This window comes from Monodelphis domestica, chromosome 8, assembly GCF_027887165.1.
Source record: "Monodelphis domestica isolate mMonDom1 chromosome 8, mMonDom1.pri, whole genome shotgun sequence".
NCBI lineage: Eukaryota > Metazoa > Chordata > Mammalia > Didelphimorphia > Didelphidae > Monodelphis > Monodelphis domestica.
In genome coordinates, this window is record NC_077234.1 from 63,132,383 (window position 1) to 63,149,159 (window position 16,777).

Genomic DNA, 16,777 nt, shown 5'->3' on the forward strand with positions numbered 1-16,777 from the left:
AACATTTTTAGATAATGTAGTTTATTTTTTACATTGAGTGTGAATGGGATAATTTAGAAGAAATGAAACTAATTCACATCATCTCAACCCATTGACCCTGATATTATTTTAGGGGTTTATAATTACACCTTAATAAAGATATCCTGTGTCTCATATTTTTAATAAATTATACAGGTAGGGTCTCTCATTTCAACATTAGGGGAGAACTCATGAGGTGGCATTGTATCGCCCAATGAAAATAGCAACCCATTTATGACATACATAGTAGAAAAGTCATTGGGAATTTTCCAAGCAATTAATCTCAAATTATAAAACTCAGGATTCCAGAATTGACTTATTCATATAGAGTTTAATATATGAAGAGTTCTGTGAATTTCACCCAGAAGTAATTCATTTTATGATGGTGACATCCCAGAAATCTAAAACTAAGGAAGAATAACTCAGACATCACCAGACTGCTTAGAATATTGGATGCAAGTTTACTTTTGGAATGGACTTGAAATTGGGAATATGGATATGGAAATTAAATAATATTCTGGATAAGTGATGATGAGAAAATCATTACAATAAAAGAAGAAATAACTTTTGGGAAAGAATAATAAAATGTAACCTAGAAGTTCTGAGAAATTCAAATGCTTTCTTTGTAATTAGAAATTAGCTTAATTAAAACTTTAAAATTTTTGAGTTCTACCCACAAGGAAATAAAATAAAACTCCCAGTTACCACATAAGGTGATGGCACAGAGAAATGTTTTTGTTGCAGAGCACATGAATTTTAAGAGAAACTACTTGGACACTATATATTTTCACAATACATTGTAACGTCTCCAAAAAAGCTATTAAGTAGTATTATGTTGGCTGCAAATAGAGGGAGTCATTAAAACTTGGATCTTTGACATTCTATGTGGTAATGTCAATGACTTATTGCTAAGCAGATGGTATAGAATGCATTCTAAGTATTTGAATGTGACATATTTATAGTGGAACAAATATTTTAGGTTTATACAGTTTTGTATTCATGTAATAAATAAAATTATGAGTATTTTTATATAGGTAGGCATAAATAGGTGACTTTGAACAGAAATTAACTCACTCTAATTGAAAAGGAAATGGCCTGGTTTCGCTTTCCATTCAAGTTATACCAAATTAAAAATGATTAATTTGATAATAGTGGACCATTGTAATCAAGTTTCATTTGGGCTTCAGTTTCCATAGTCTATGACTAAATATATAGTCTGTATTACTCTCTAATAATTTTTGCACAACCTCTTTTACTAGTGTCTCTTTTTGTTCTAACTATTTAATTAAGGGTGCGGTTTCAGGCTCTGGCACAGACCTCAGTCATTTCCCTGGTTATTCAAATCAAATTGCTCATCTCTGATTGGGGTTTGAGTACAGAGGGCTCAGTAACCCTGACCTCTCAACCAAGTGCCAAAAGTGTACTTCCTTCCAGATTTTTGGATATATTAGTAACATCTCAGATTAAATGTGGCAGAAGCAAAACACCTGTTCCTTTTTCTCTTTTGTTTGAATCAACCTCTTTCTCTGGGTCTCCAGCATACAACATTCCATCTAGTCCCCATGAAACTTGATAAAGTCACATTTCCTTCCTTCCTTCCTTCCTTCCTTCCTTCCTTCCTTCCTTCCTTCCTTCCTTCCTTCCTTCCTTCCTTCCTTCCTTCCTTCCTTCCTCCCTCCCTCCCTCCCTTCCTCCCTTCCTCCCTCCCTTCTTCCCTTCCTCCCTCCCTTCCTCCCTCCCTCCCTTCTTCCTTCCTTCCTCCCTTCTTCCCTTCCTTCCTTCCTTCCTTCCTTCCTTCCTTCCTTCCTTCCTTCCTTCCTTCCTTCCTTCCTCCCTTCCTCCCTTCCTTCCTTCCTTCTTTCTTTCCTTTCTCTTTCCTTCTTTACTTTCTTACCACCAGGCTTTTGTGCTTAATATGATTTTTATTCTTAGTCATAATACTGGAACATTTCTTTTTCTTCTCTATTCTCATTACTATTTGTCCTTTCAGTTGTTGTGGTTCTTTTTAATCAAAGTATGAAGTTTGTTATAGAGGGTTTTAGCTACCTCCAAACTGCATTATTAAAAAACTATCTATCTTAATCTCTCTGACCCCAAGTTTTCCTCTTTTAGCTGAGGTTAGTATAATAGGACTTAAAATTGAAAAGGACTTACCAGGACAAAAGAAAGAAAAAAAAAGATTTTTAAATGCATACTATGTGTCAGATAATGCATCAAATAATTTATAAATATTATATCATTTGTTTCACAACAATCCAAAGAGATATGTGCTATCACTATCCCCATTTTATAGTTGAGAAAACTGAGGTAGATAGAATTTAAGTGATTTGCCCAAGGTCACACAACTAGAAATGAATCTGAGGATAGATTTGAACTCTTAAGTATTTCTGACTTCAGATAGAATTCAATCCACTTTAGCACTTAGGTTTCTTCTCAGAGATCACCTAATATAACATTGTCATTTTATAGATGAGAGAGTTAAAACTTTGAAAGAAAAAAAATGTTTTTGTAAAGGGTCTCACAAGAAATAAATAAGTGTAACTCAGATTATAAACACACTGTCCCACTGCCTTAAAAAGGACATTTTTTTCCTCCAACACCAAGAGTATATGGCCAAAAATAATTGTTAATTTCATCTGGCTCCCACAAGTGAAAGACTTTGAGAACAACTTATTCTAAACCAATCTTAATATCTTCCCCCAAATAACTAACTCCTCTGCCTTTTCAGTTTTTCCACTTAAGTCAAAAGCCATTCAAGGAAGAAAATACTTGAGAAATAAAATGACTACCTAGACTTTTTTTCTCATCCCCCTGACCTCTCAAACATCTTCAGAACAAAATTATGCACCAAAAATAAAAGAAGTTAATTTTTTTCCATTCCTATTAATCCAGAGTTTAAAAGAAAGTTTAACCAACAACTTAAACTCAAGAACTGATGTTCGCTGACCTGACCTCCTTTATCAACCTTCACCTACATCCCACAACATCAGAATTTCTGCATACAATTCTTTATAATAAGAAATTAATTCTGAGAATATGTACTTTCCCCAAGAGCATGGCCATGATATAACCCATAAAATTAAGTACACAAAATAAAATTGGTAGCATGCAAAACATTTCTGTCTCTAGCAATTCCCTAGAATTCTGTGAACTCTTGTGATAACGTCAAAAAAATTGATTTCATATATGTGGTTTTCCTAACACATGAAATCTAAAGAACCATAAATACTGTCCAGAAAGTAAAAATTTTAAGCTAAACATTTTCAACTTGAATCTTACCTTCCGTTGGATCAAGTGGCAATATGAAGGTTTTGTACTGTGTACATTACTGCTGTGCATATGTCTATCTTTTCTCCTTCTGAAATCTTTAGGAGAGGTTGCTAGAACTTTAGTTGCTACTATCAGAATATGCCAATCTCTAATACTTTTTCTTTCATGGCTGTTGGATGGCCCTGGAGATCGTGAAAGATGTAGCAGTTTGAAATAATTTGTCAGCAGTTTCTGTTTTGTGAACCATTTAATGTCCTTAAGGGTCTCAGAGTAAGGGAGCGTAGGAGAGGTGAGTTGATGTTTAACCTTGAGGATGTGATCAGCAAAGCATAGCCAAGAATGTGCCCAATTGCCAATGCAAACGTGAAAATGAGATTACTAATAAAATCCCTCAAATGCCAAGAAAATTTCTTGACCTCAAAGGTCAAGAAAATTGATCATGTGAATATGTGGACTAACTATAATTTTCTTTCAAAACATTATTGGTTTTTTGGTTTGTTTGTTTGTTTAGAAAACAGAAAACCTGTGGATGAGTGTGGAAAGGGAGAAGGAATTTCCCAGAAAACCCAGGATGCCGTGGAGTTTTTCCTAAGACCTTTCCCATACAAGTTAAAGTCCTTTATTTTATTATTTTAACCCTTGCCTTCCATATTAGGATATTAAATATTAATCCTTAGGCAGAAAAGCAGTAAAAACCACAGATAATTGTGGTTAAGTGACTTACACAAGTTCACAAAGTTATGAAGTATCTGCAGCCAGATTTGAACCAGGAGCTCCCATTTGAAGTTCTAGTTCTATATTCACTGAATCACATAGTTTCCCCAAAGTACTTTATGTGGCTCAGGGTAGCTACCTGATCACCAGATTAGAAAAGTCTATATACTCCATGTTGAAGACTTCTCTTTACATCTTCTTACCAGTAACATGGACAATAAATGCTTCATCACCATTGAATATCCCTTCCCTGATCTATCACCTCTTCACTGACCCACCACTCCCACCGTGGCTATGGAAACCAGCTTGTATTAAGAATTAGACTAAAGAGAAGTGTCTCATTTCACTTGGGTACCAGTCTGGTATCTGCTGTGAGTCATACTTGGTCTACCTTGATGAATAAACATTGTCATTTTTATAAGTTTCAATTATAATGGTAATAATGTTGATGGTGATAACAATAATAATAGCTAGCATTTATATAGTGCTTTAACATTTAAAATGTACTTTGGGTACATTATCTAATTTGATCTTTGTGCTATTCCTAGAAAAAAGGTAATTTGTTATTATCCCAAATTTACAGAGAAAGAAATTGAGCTTGATAGACTAAGTGACTTGCCCAAAGTCACCCCACTAGCAAGTATCTAAAGAAGGATTTGAACCCAAGTATTACTGACTCAATGTATAGCCACCTCAGAATTCCTCTCCCACTGTAGTTTCCAGAAAATATTTTTGGATTCTACCCTCAGAACTTTCTGTCATCACCATCATCATCTTCATCAATCATTATCACTAGCTTTTCTAGAGCTTTACAAATATTTTTTTTTCCACTTTATCTTCAAAGCAACACCTGGGATGACAGCAAGGTGTCTTGGCAGCTTGAGAGTCAGGTCTGGAGACAGGAAATCAAAGTATGTCTTTAATAAGACAAAATTCAAGACACTGTTTACTTAGATGAGAAAGCATTTCAAATTTTACCAAGTTAGCTCTTTTAAATACCTACATAGGAAGTTCAAATGACCCAATAACTAGCACTTATAGCTTTATTTATTTATCTATCCAATGATGTCCACAATTCTACTACTCATCAGTACTTTCTTAGGTAAAAACTTTGTTTCTGCTATTTCTTGAACACGTGCGCTTCAGCAGAGATGATTCATTCTCCTAAATTACTCAACAGAAAATAAAGGAAGACTAAGAAAACCTAAAACTTTTAAAATCCTTCTACTTATTATATTGGTGGTAATTAAAGATTTATATTCTACACTGGACTTCTTGCCTTCAGGTTATATTCTTTCTAATTCATATTATCCCCTTAGAGTTTGGAAATCATGAATTTAATCACATATTAGAGTTCCAGAAATTAAAGATTAGCAATAGTGTGAATATCACATTGAACAACTTTAATTTCAGAAGCCTACCATAATGAATCCACAATGGCTCCAAATGTGATTGGTCTTTATAAAAAAATAAAAGTCAAATGAAAGGAAGTGTTAAACAAAACCCCCACTCTTTTCAGACTCATATTCATACTCTGTATTCATTCAATTTATTTCATTCAAATTATAATTTTCTTTTAAATAATCCAGTGCTCTTCCCTCATAGATTTATTTTCCATTAAAAAATGTCCCAAGTTGGTAGAGCATCATGTTAGGAGTGAATCCCTAGGGATTTGACTCAATCTTAATGACATGTATTCATGTCAATCTTGTAGGACTTGAGTGAAACACAGGGTGGAAAGTTCCAAGAATAAGACCTTGAATTTTGACATAGCATTGTAGAAGTAAATGCCTAAGGGGTTATTTCTATATTTAAGATAATTATACATTAATTTCACAAGGGGACATTTAAAAATATTCTTGGAATATAGGTGGAGACACAAAATAAAGGTCTCCACCCTAATTCAGATCAATAATTAAAAGCCATTCAATCAAAGTTTATTTTTTTTTCCATTTGCATTTTAATCTACCAGATTTATCTTCTTGAAACACTCTTTCCAACAGCTCACTCCCTTGTTCAAAAACATCTGTGCCCCTCTTGTCTATAACTCCTTAGTCTCCTGATTAACTCCTTTGGTTCTATAACATGCCCACTCTCCTTTACCCACCATCCATCCATCTACCCAAATGTCTCACTGTCTATCTACAGGGTTCCTCTACTCTAACCTGCCTGATCTCCTTCCTATGCGTTTAGCACACTGTATTATTTCATTTAGGTTAGAAGCACCATTGGATTCCTCCCTTCATACCCAAATCCTATACATATTTTTGTCCCTGATCAAATTCTCTCTTCTTCCAGGTTTTCTCTATTCCCATCTCATTTAATTCCCTATTTCTCAATTCATGAAGACACTTAATTATCACATTGTGTTATCCCTATTAATCTGGGAGCAAACCCTTGGCCTACCTCTATTTTAGGGGTTTTATTTAAAAAATGAAATAGGGTAAGATTAGTCTAGATATTCATTAAGATCCAACTCTAAATCAATGGATCTATGATCCTGAGTAGATCCTTTGTGCCTTCAAATTGAATGGAAGCACCAGAAGTAGCTATCTGCTTTTTTTATATTATCCTTTCTTGCCGCCTACTAAATGCCATCTCTTTAGTCAGCACTCAGAGAATCTTTGATGGCTAAAGGAATCTTCCAGCCATCTTCGTTCTTTTGTTCCCTGTATTTTAGTCAGAGATGGAAAGACAAATGGTTTTTCAATGTAATTCTTAGTACTCTAGGGAGTGTTCACCCTTGCCTACATTTTGTTCACTTGTTAACCCATTAAACTCATCTCCACAAAGATAATCCTTCTCTCATGTTCTTGCCATATAACATCAAGATATGGATAGAAATCCCTAAGGTGGGTAAAACTACCCTGCTAATGTGAATGCTCACTTCTCTGATTAGGAAATAGAAAATGTTACTCCTTTCCCTGCTCCCCAAAGTATTATGTCCCACTTCATTCAGTGATTATCTATCAGCCCTTTTTTTCAGCTTCTGCAAACTTCATTTTCTTTTGCTGTTTCCAGGAGCTGCACTACACTTAGACTCAAGCAATTTTAGAACTGGATGATACCTCAGGGATCATCTAATTGTAACACATTTCCCACTCAACCTCAGAATCACATGCTTCTGGGTTCATCTTGATCTATTTTGGGATAATAATGATTATCCTCATATGGCTCATGTCCCCATCCTAGAATGAACTGGGGAAATCTACAGTCAATCTCAGGTCAATGCATTTATTGCTTACTCTATTAATATTTGAGACAAAAATAAAATAGCAAAGTATTTAATTGGGATAGAATTGCAAATTAAAGAATTGGAACAACTCTAGAAATAGAATTAATCTAGCTTCCTCATGCACAAATCATAATGTTCTACAGTCACATGCCAACTTTAGATATAGTACCCTAAAATCCAATTGGAAAAAGTCTCCTGCCTATATCCTTTTAGCTCCATATCTTTGCTCCTTTCTGGGAATGATGAAGCCCTTCTAAGGCAGACATTCATCTTGGGTCCCTCCATGGGTTTGCCAGAATTCTTCTAGGAATTCTACATTTGCCAATATCACATCAGTCTTGTTTACATCATACCCCTCTTTCTCCACCTTGTTCATTTCTGTTGTCTTGTACCTCACTGATTAGTCTCTGTTGCACTGATGGTAAAAAAATGACAGCCCACTAGACTTTTCCAATATCTCACCACTCACTATATAAAAATCCTTCCCTCATGATAAAAATGCTCTGTAGTTATATACTCAAATTTATGGGAAATAGAAGACTGATAATTTCTTCTAATGACAGACATTCTCCAGGGAAGTGTAATGGCAAAAGGAGCATCACAGAAATGGAAATTCAGCAATGAACTGGGTTATGAACCTAGATGTCTAGCTCACAAACTAGATTGAATTAGGAGGCTTAAATTCTAACCTCAGATCTAACTCTATAGGCCACATGAGTTATATTAGTGATCTTAAGTTTCTGTGTCTCAGTATCACCAAGACATAACATGATCAAATCAAATTAACTTGCATTTTTTAATATTCATCATTTCAAAAGTCATGATGTAATTAAAGATACAAAATTATTAGTATTTCATCTCTTCCCATAAAAAGACCTGAATATGTATTAATTAACTATTTTGTTATTAACAAAAATAACACTAAAATAATGTATAACTTGGGAAATTATATACAAACCATTTTGAAAAGCTCTCTTTTGAATATATACCAAATGCCACAATGTTTGGAAAGTGCTTAACAAAATACATGGCATATAGTATGTGATTAATTAGTGATTATTCCTTGCTCTTTCTTTTATACACAACATTCAAGAAATTCTAGATGGAAGGCATTTTAGATTGACTTTAAAAATTCATGAAGGCATGATACATTAGCAGATGTGGTCCAATTCTATCAATCAAAGAAGATAATTTTAGGGGTAGAATAGAAGGTTGATCATCTTTTAAAGTCACCAAGGGTACAATGACACCAAGCTGTTCACCTAAGGTCACATGATCAGCATCAGAAGACTTGAACCTATATCTTCCTGACACTAAGGACAGCTTTCTCTTCAAGATACCAGAAGCTTAGTGTGCAATAACATTTTTATACTATAGAAATATAGAAATATTGCTATACATACATATTAGTTGATGAGAAAAAGAAAGTTTGGGTTTCTCACATGGAAAATAATCATAAATTATAGGCTAGTGAGTTTAATTTTTAATATTAAAGAATTTTTAAATATATTATTAAACAAATAATTAATGAATATCTGGGGAAAAATAAGTGCTAATCATGAAGAACACACATAGCTTCATCAAGAACAAGTCATGACAATTTAAAGTTATTTTCTACTTTTAGAGGTGTTTTTAACTGGGATATCAGAAACATATGATAGATAGAGTTTACCTAGATATTCTCCTTCTGTTTGATGAAGTATCTCATATTATTATTATGGGAAAAAATAGAGATATATTATCTACATGAGTTGTGTCTAACTTGAATAGAAATGGATTGCTACTGGTGGCATATTGATTGAATAATCTTTGGATTAAAAAATAACTTTACAAACACAGAATGAAAGAGGAATCATTATTAATTTAACTGATAAACATGCCATTTTTCTAACAAAAAATGATTTGAGGTTGGTGGAGTATAAAAACAATATGGTTTTATAGGGCATTTTAAATTTTTTTTAGGGTTTATATAGGGTAGCTAGAGTATATTAGGGTAGCTAGATTACTCACTGAATAGATCACCAGTCCTGGGGACAGGAGGTCCTAGATTCAAATCTGGCCTCAAACACTTTCCTAGCTATGTGAACCAAGGCAAATCAGAACCACAAATGTCTAGTCTTCACTTCTCTTCTGCCTTGGAACTGATACATGGTATCAAATTTAAAATAGAATATATGAGTCTTTGGAAAATGCAAGACAATGAATGAGCTGGACTCACCCATAAAATGGAAGCAGATAGCAGAATGAATTTTAAATATCAGATCCCACTATTTGTTTAAAACAAATTTGAGTCAAGGAGACACACAAAAAGTAAAGTTAAGGGGCTGGAGCAGAATTTATTTTGCATCATCTGAAGTAAAGATAGCAGGAAAAAGCAAAAAAAAATAGGTAAGATGAAAAGAGATAAGGAAGGAAATTACATTTTGTTAAAAGGTTCCATAAACAGTGATGTAATATCAATACAAAACATATATGCACCAAATGGTACAGTAGCCTTTAAATTTTTAAAAGAAAAATTATGAACTTCATGAGGAAATAGACAATAAAACTATACTAGTGGAGGACCTCAACTTCAGCCCTTTCAGATCTAGAAAAATCAAACCAAAAAATAAAAATGAAAGAAGTAAAGAAAGTGAATAAAATTTTAGAAAAGCTAAAACTAATAAATCTTAGGAGAGAATTGATCAGAGATACAAAGGAACACACCTTCTTTTTATAAGTGCATGGCTCCTTCACAAAACTGACCTTTATTAGGGCATAAAAATTTCATAACTAAATGTAGAAAAGCAGAAACAATACATTCTTTTCAGATAACACATTAGAATTATAATTGATAAAGGTCCATGGGAAGACAAATAAAAATTAATTAGAAACTAAATAATATAATGCTAAAAGAGATGTGGGTAAAAAAACAAATTATAGAAACAATCAATAATTTCATTTATGAGAATGACAACTAGGAGACAACATATCAAAATTCATAGCATATAGCCAAAGCAATAGTTAGGGGAAATTTTATGTCTCTAAATGCTAATATCAATAAAACATAGAAAATACAAATGAATGAATTGGGCATGGAACTAAAAATCTAGAAAAAAAAGGAAAAACAAATTAAAAATCCTTAATTAAAGACTAAATAGATAATCCTGACAATTAAAGGAGAAAATAATAAAACTGAAAATAAGAGAACCATTGAAATAATATATAAGACTAGAGTTTGTTTTATAAAAAAATAGAGCATTGATTAATTTGATTTATAAAAGGAAGGAAAAAAATCAAATAATCATTATCAAAAATGAAAAGGGTGAAAATGCAACCAATGAAGGAAATTAAAGCAATCATTAGCAGCTATTTTGCCCAATTATATGCCAATAAATCTATCAAAGTGAAATGGATGAATATTTACCAAAATACAAATAGTCCAGATTAACAAAAGAGGAAGTAGAATAGTTAAATAATCCAATGTAAGAAAAAGAAATTGAACAAGCCATTAATGAAATTCTAAGAAAAAATTCCCAAGGTCAAATGGTTTCAGGAGTGAATTCTATCAATAATTTTAAAAATAATTAATCCCTATAAACTATTTGGGAAAATAGGCAGAGAAGTAATCCTACCAAATTATTTTTATAAAATGAATATGTTACCATTACCTAAGCCAGGAAGAGCAAAAACAAAGAAAGAAAATCATAGGGCAATTTTATTAATAAATGTAGATGCTAAAAATTTAAATAAGATCCTAGGGAGAAGACTGTATCAATATATAATGAGAATCATTCACTATGACTAGGAATGCAGGGTTGGTTTAATATTAGGAAAACTATCAACATAATTGATCATTTCAATGAGGAAACAAATATTAGTCACATGCCATTCCTATTTAAAACATGAGAGTATAGGAATAATTGGGTCATTTCTTAAAATGATAAGTAATATCTAATTAAAACCATCAGCATGTATCATTTGCAATGGGGATAAGTTAGAAGACTTACCAATAAGATCAGAAGTGAAGCAACGATGCCCATTATCCCTATTACTTAATAATGCCTTAAGTATGATAACTTTAGCAATAAGGAAAGAAAAATTAATTGAAGGAATTAAAGTAGTCTATTAGGAAACCAAACTATCACTCTTTGAAAATGATATGATGGTATACTTAGTTTTTAATTTTATTTAGTCAATTTAGAACATTATTCCCTGGTTACAAGAATCATATTCTTCACCTCCCTCCCCTTCCTTGACCCCTTCCATAGCCAACTTGCAATTCCACTGAGTTTTACATGTGTCCTTGTTCAGAACCTATTACCGTGTTGTTGATGTTTTCATTAGGATGTTCATTTAGAGTCTATTTCCCCAATCATATCCCCTTCAATCCATGTAATCAAGCATCTGTTTTTCTTCTGTGTTTCTACTCCCACAGTTTTTCCTCTGAATCTGGATAGTGTTCTTTCTTGTAAATCCCTTCGAGTTGTTCAAAATCACTACATTGCCACTAATGGAGAAGTCAATTACATTTGATTGTACCACAATGTATCAGTCTCTGTGTATAATGTTCTCCTGGTTCTGTTCCTCTCACTGCATCAATTCCTGGAGGTCTTTCCAGTTCACATGGAATTCCTCCAGTTCATTGTTTCTTTGAGAACAATAGTATTCCATCACCAACATGTACCAGAATTTGTTCAGCCATTCCCCAAATGAAGGGCATCCTCTCATTTTCCAATTTTTTGTCACCACAAAGAGCATAGCTATGAATATTCTTGTACATGTATTTTTCCTTATTATCTCTTTGGGCTATAAACCCAGCAGTCCTATGACTGGATCAAAGGGCAGACAGTCTTTTATCGCCCTTTGGGCATAGTTCCAAATTGCCCTCCAGAATGGTTGGATCAGTTCAGAACTCCACCAGCAATGAATTAATGTCCCAATTTTACCACATCCCCACCATCATTCATTACTTTCCTTTGCTGTCATGTTAGCCAATCTGCTAGGTGTGAGGTGATACCTCAGAGTTGTTTTGATTTGCATCTCTGATTATGAGAAATTTAGAACACTTTTTCTTCTGCTTATTAATAGTTTTGATTTCTTTATCTGAAAATTGCCTATTCGTGTCCTTTACCCATTCATCAACGGGAGAATGGATTGATTTTTTTTGGTGCAATTGATTTAGCTCTTTATAAATTTGAGCAATTAGACCTTTGTCAAAATTTTTTGTTCTGAAGATTTTTTCCCCAATTTGTTGCTTCCCTTCTAATTTTGGTTGCGTTGATTTTGTTTGTAAAAAAACTTTTAAATTTAATGTAATCAAAATTATTTATTTTATATTTTGTGATTTTTTTTTCTAACTCTTGCTTGGTCTTAAAATCTTTCCTTTCCCAAAGATCTGACATATATACTATTCTGTGTTCACCTAATTTACTTATAGTTACCTTCTTTATTGTTGTTGATTATTTCTACTAGCTTTTTAGTTGATTCTCTAGTTCTAGTATGTAGTAGTATGATGGTCCACTTAGAGAATCCTAGAAATGAAAAATGTGAATGAAATATGAACGAAAAAAATGTGAAGGAAGTAGATCTAGCAGTACCAGATCTCAAACTATACTATAAAACAGCAATCATCAAAAGAGTCTGGTACTGGCTAAGAAATGGAAGAGTAGATCAATGGAGTAGACTATGACCTTAGCAACTAGTATTTGATAAACCCAAAGACAGCAGTTTTCTGAATAAGAACTCACTCTTTTAACAAAAACTGCTGGAAAAATAGAAAATAATATGACAGGAGGTAGGTACAGAACAAAATTGCATGCCATATGCCAAGATAAGGTCAAAATGGACATATGATTTAGATATAAAGAGTGATACAATAATTAAATTAGGGGAACACAAAATAGTTTACATAACAGATCTTTGGAGAAAGGAAGAATTTATGACCAAAGAGATAGAGAATATTATGAGATATAAAATGAATAATTTTGATTGTATTAAATTTAAAAAAAATTGTACAACAAAACTAATATAACCAAGATGAGAAGGGAAACAAAAAGCTGGGGAAACATTTTTATAACAAATTTCTCAAGTTTATATAGAAATTAAGTCAAATTTATAAGAATATAAGCCATTCCCCAATTAACAAATGGTCAAAACATATGAATAAACAGTTTTCAGATGAAAAAATAAAAGCCATAAATAATCATAAGAAAAAAATGTTCTAAATAACTCTTGATTGAAGAAATGCAGATTAAAATACTGCTGACATACAACCTCACATCTATCAGATTGGCCAATATGGCAGTAGAGGAAAGTGGCAAATGTTGGAGGGGATGTGGCAAAATTGGGACACTAATTCATCAGTGGTGGAGTTGTGAACTGATTCAACCATTCTGGAAGGCAATTTTCAACTTTGCCCAAAGGGCTATAAAACTCTGCAAGGAAAGGATATAAGCTTATGAGGATGAGGAGAGAGTTTAATTGATTTGATAAACTACAGATGGTTTAAGTCTCCTTTAAATAAAGTCTTTTTTAAATTGAAGGCATCAAAATAGGCAAGGAGGAGACCAAGTTATCACTCTTTGCAGATGACATGATGGTCTATTTAAAGAATCCTAGAGATTCAACCAAAAAGCTAATTGAAATAATCAACAATTTTAGCAAAGTTGCAGGATACAAAATAAACCCACATAAGTCATCAACATTTCTATATATCTCCAACACAGCTCAGCAGCAAAAACTAGAAAGAGAAATCTCATTCAAAATCACCTTAGACAAAATAAAATACTTAGGAATCTATCTCCCGAGACAAACACAGGAACTATATGAATACAACTACAAAATACTCGCCACACAACTAAAACTAGACTTGAGCAATTGGAAAAATATTAACTGCTCATGGATAGGACGAGCCAATATAATAAAAATGACCATCCTACCCAAACTTATTTATCTATTTAGTGCCATACCCATGGAACTCCCCAAAAATTTCTTTATTGAATTAGAAAAAAAGATAACAAGGTTCATTTGGAATAACAAAAGATCAAGCATATCCAGGGAAATAATGAAAAAAAAAACACAAATGAGGGGGGCCTTGCAGTCCCAGATCTCAAACTATATTACAAAGCAGCAGTCATCAAAACAATTTGGTACTGGCTAAGAGACAGAAAGGAGGATCAGTGGAATAGACTGGGGGCAAGCGACCTCAGCAAGACAGTGTACGATAAACCCAAAGATCCCAGCTTTGGGGACAAAAATCCACTATTCGATAAAAACTGCTGGGAAAATTGGAAGACAGTGTGGGAGAAATTAGGAATTGATCAACACCTCACACCCTACACCAAGATAAATTCAAAATGGGTGAATGACTTGAACATAAAGAAGGAAACCATAAGTAAATTGGGTAAACACAGAATAGTATACATGTCAGACCTTTGGGAGGGGAAAGACTTTAAAACCAAGCAAGACATAGAAAGAATCACAAAATGTAAAATAAATAATTTTGACTACATCAAATTAAAAAGCTTTTGCACAAACAAAACCAATGTAACTAAAATCAGAAGGGAAACAACAAACTGGGAAAAAATCTTCATAGAAACCTCTGACAAAGGTTTAATTACTCAAATTTATAAAGAGCTAAATCAATTGTACAAAAAACCAAGCCATTCTCCAATTGATAAATGGGCAAGGGACATGGATAGGCAGTTCTCAGATAAAGAAATCAAAACTATTAATAAGCACATGAAGAAGTGTTCTAAATCTCTTATAATCAGAGAGATGCAAATCAAAACAACTCTGAGGTATCACCTCACACCTAGCAGATTGGCTAACATGATAGCAAAGGAAAGTAATGAATGCTGGAGGGGATGTGGCAAAGTAGGGACATTAATTCATTGCTGGTGGAGTTGTGAACTGATCCAACCATTCTGGAGGGCAATTTGGAACTATACCCAAAGGGCGATAAAAGAATGTCTACCCTTTGACCCAGCCATAGCACTGCTGGGTCTGTACCCCAAAGAGATAATAAGGAAAAAGACTTGTACAAGAATATTCATAGCTGTGCTCTTTGTGGTGGCCAAACATTGGAAAACGAGGAGATGCCCATCAATTGGGGAATGGCTGAACAAATTGTGGTATATGTTGGTGATGGAATACTATTGTGCTAAAAGGAATAATAAAGTGGAGGAATTCCATGGAAACTGGAAGGACCTCCAGGAAGTGATGCAGAGCGAGAGGAGCAGAACCAGGAGAACATTATACACAGAGACTAATACACTGTGGTATAATCGAACGTAATGGACTTCTCCATTAGTGGCGGTGTAATTTCCCTGAACATTCTGCAGGGATCTAGGAGAAAAACCACTATTCATAATCAGAGGACAAACTGTGGGAGTAGAAACACCGAGGAAAAGCAACTGCCTGACTACATTGGTTGAGGGGACATGACAGAGGAGAGACTCTTAACAAGCACTCTCATGCAAATATTAACAACATGGCAATGGGTTCGAATCAAGAACACATGTGATACCCAGTGGAATCACGGGTCGGCTATGGGGGGTGGGGAGGAGGAAAAGAAAATGATCTTTGTCTTTAATGAATAACACATGGAAATGGTCAAATAAAATATTATAAAATTAAAAATAAATAAATAAATAAAGTCTTTTTGGAGAAAGTGATTTAAAAACCCTGCCAATTCAAATGAGTGCTTCCCCCTATTGTCCTATTTAAAAATCTATTCACACCTGCAACAGTCCTGCAGATAAACTGATGTTTTGAGGAAAATGTTTAGATTTAATTTGCCTTCTGATAATTATGGGGTGAATTGTCTGTATGAAAGAACAACAATGTCTTATTTATTCAACATTATAAAGTGGATAATTCCCTATAAATTATTTTTTCTACCTAAAGGAAAGTTTACCTTTAGTAAATGTTAAAATTTAAGCCATACTAGTAGTAGTAACAGTTATAATAAGAGGAAAAGTATAATTCATAAAATAGTAATAGTAGCATCATCATCAGTGGCGATTGTTCTCTCATTATCTTTGTTCAAAGAAATTCAGATTGAATCCAAATTTTAGTTAACTTTTGTATGCCTGGTTACTTTTGTCTCATCCTTTAGAATGTAAATTCATTAGAGAATGTATTACTTTAATTTTTTTCCTCAATACTTTTTAGAGTGCTTGCCACATAGTAGGAGCTTAATCAGTATTTACTGACTAGCTATTTCTTTTCACTTTTTATTTACTGCTTCTAATGTATTTTGGCTTGGATAACTGGACTAAGTGCATTAGAATTACATATAAAATAAGAGCAAATATATCCTGGGTAAAACTCTATGGGCTTTTCTAGGAGTGGAATATTTGGATTTACATTCATGATCTTTCTGGCTTCTATTTAATTATTATTTTTTTTACTTTTTCTGATAATTCTTTTTTATTTAAGTATTTTTCCATGGTTACATGACTCATATTCTTTTCCTCCCCTTTTCCCTCCCTCCTCCCAGAACAGATAAGCAATTCCACTGGGTTATACACGTATTGCCACTCCATATCTATTTCC

At 33.4% G+C, this 16,777-nt stretch overlaps 1 protein-coding gene across 3 annotated transcripts in view; it reads right to left on the reverse strand.

The window, feature by feature from the left end:
• Nucleotides 1-16,777, reverse strand: part of NYAP2 (neuronal tyrosine-phosphorylated phosphoinositide-3-kinase adaptor 2) — a 354,745-nt gene that overhangs the window by 229,282 nt on the left and 108,686 nt on the right. Inside the window, exon 1 of one of the 3 annotated variants that reach the window (XM_007502180.3) lies at nt 3,298-3,645. The exons of the other annotated variants lie outside the window; for them this stretch is intronic. The gene's annotated coding sequence lies outside the window, so the exon portion shown is untranslated. Of the gene's footprint in view, nt 1-3,297; nt 3,646-16,777 lie in introns of those variants that run through there. 3 annotated transcript variants of the gene reach the window in all.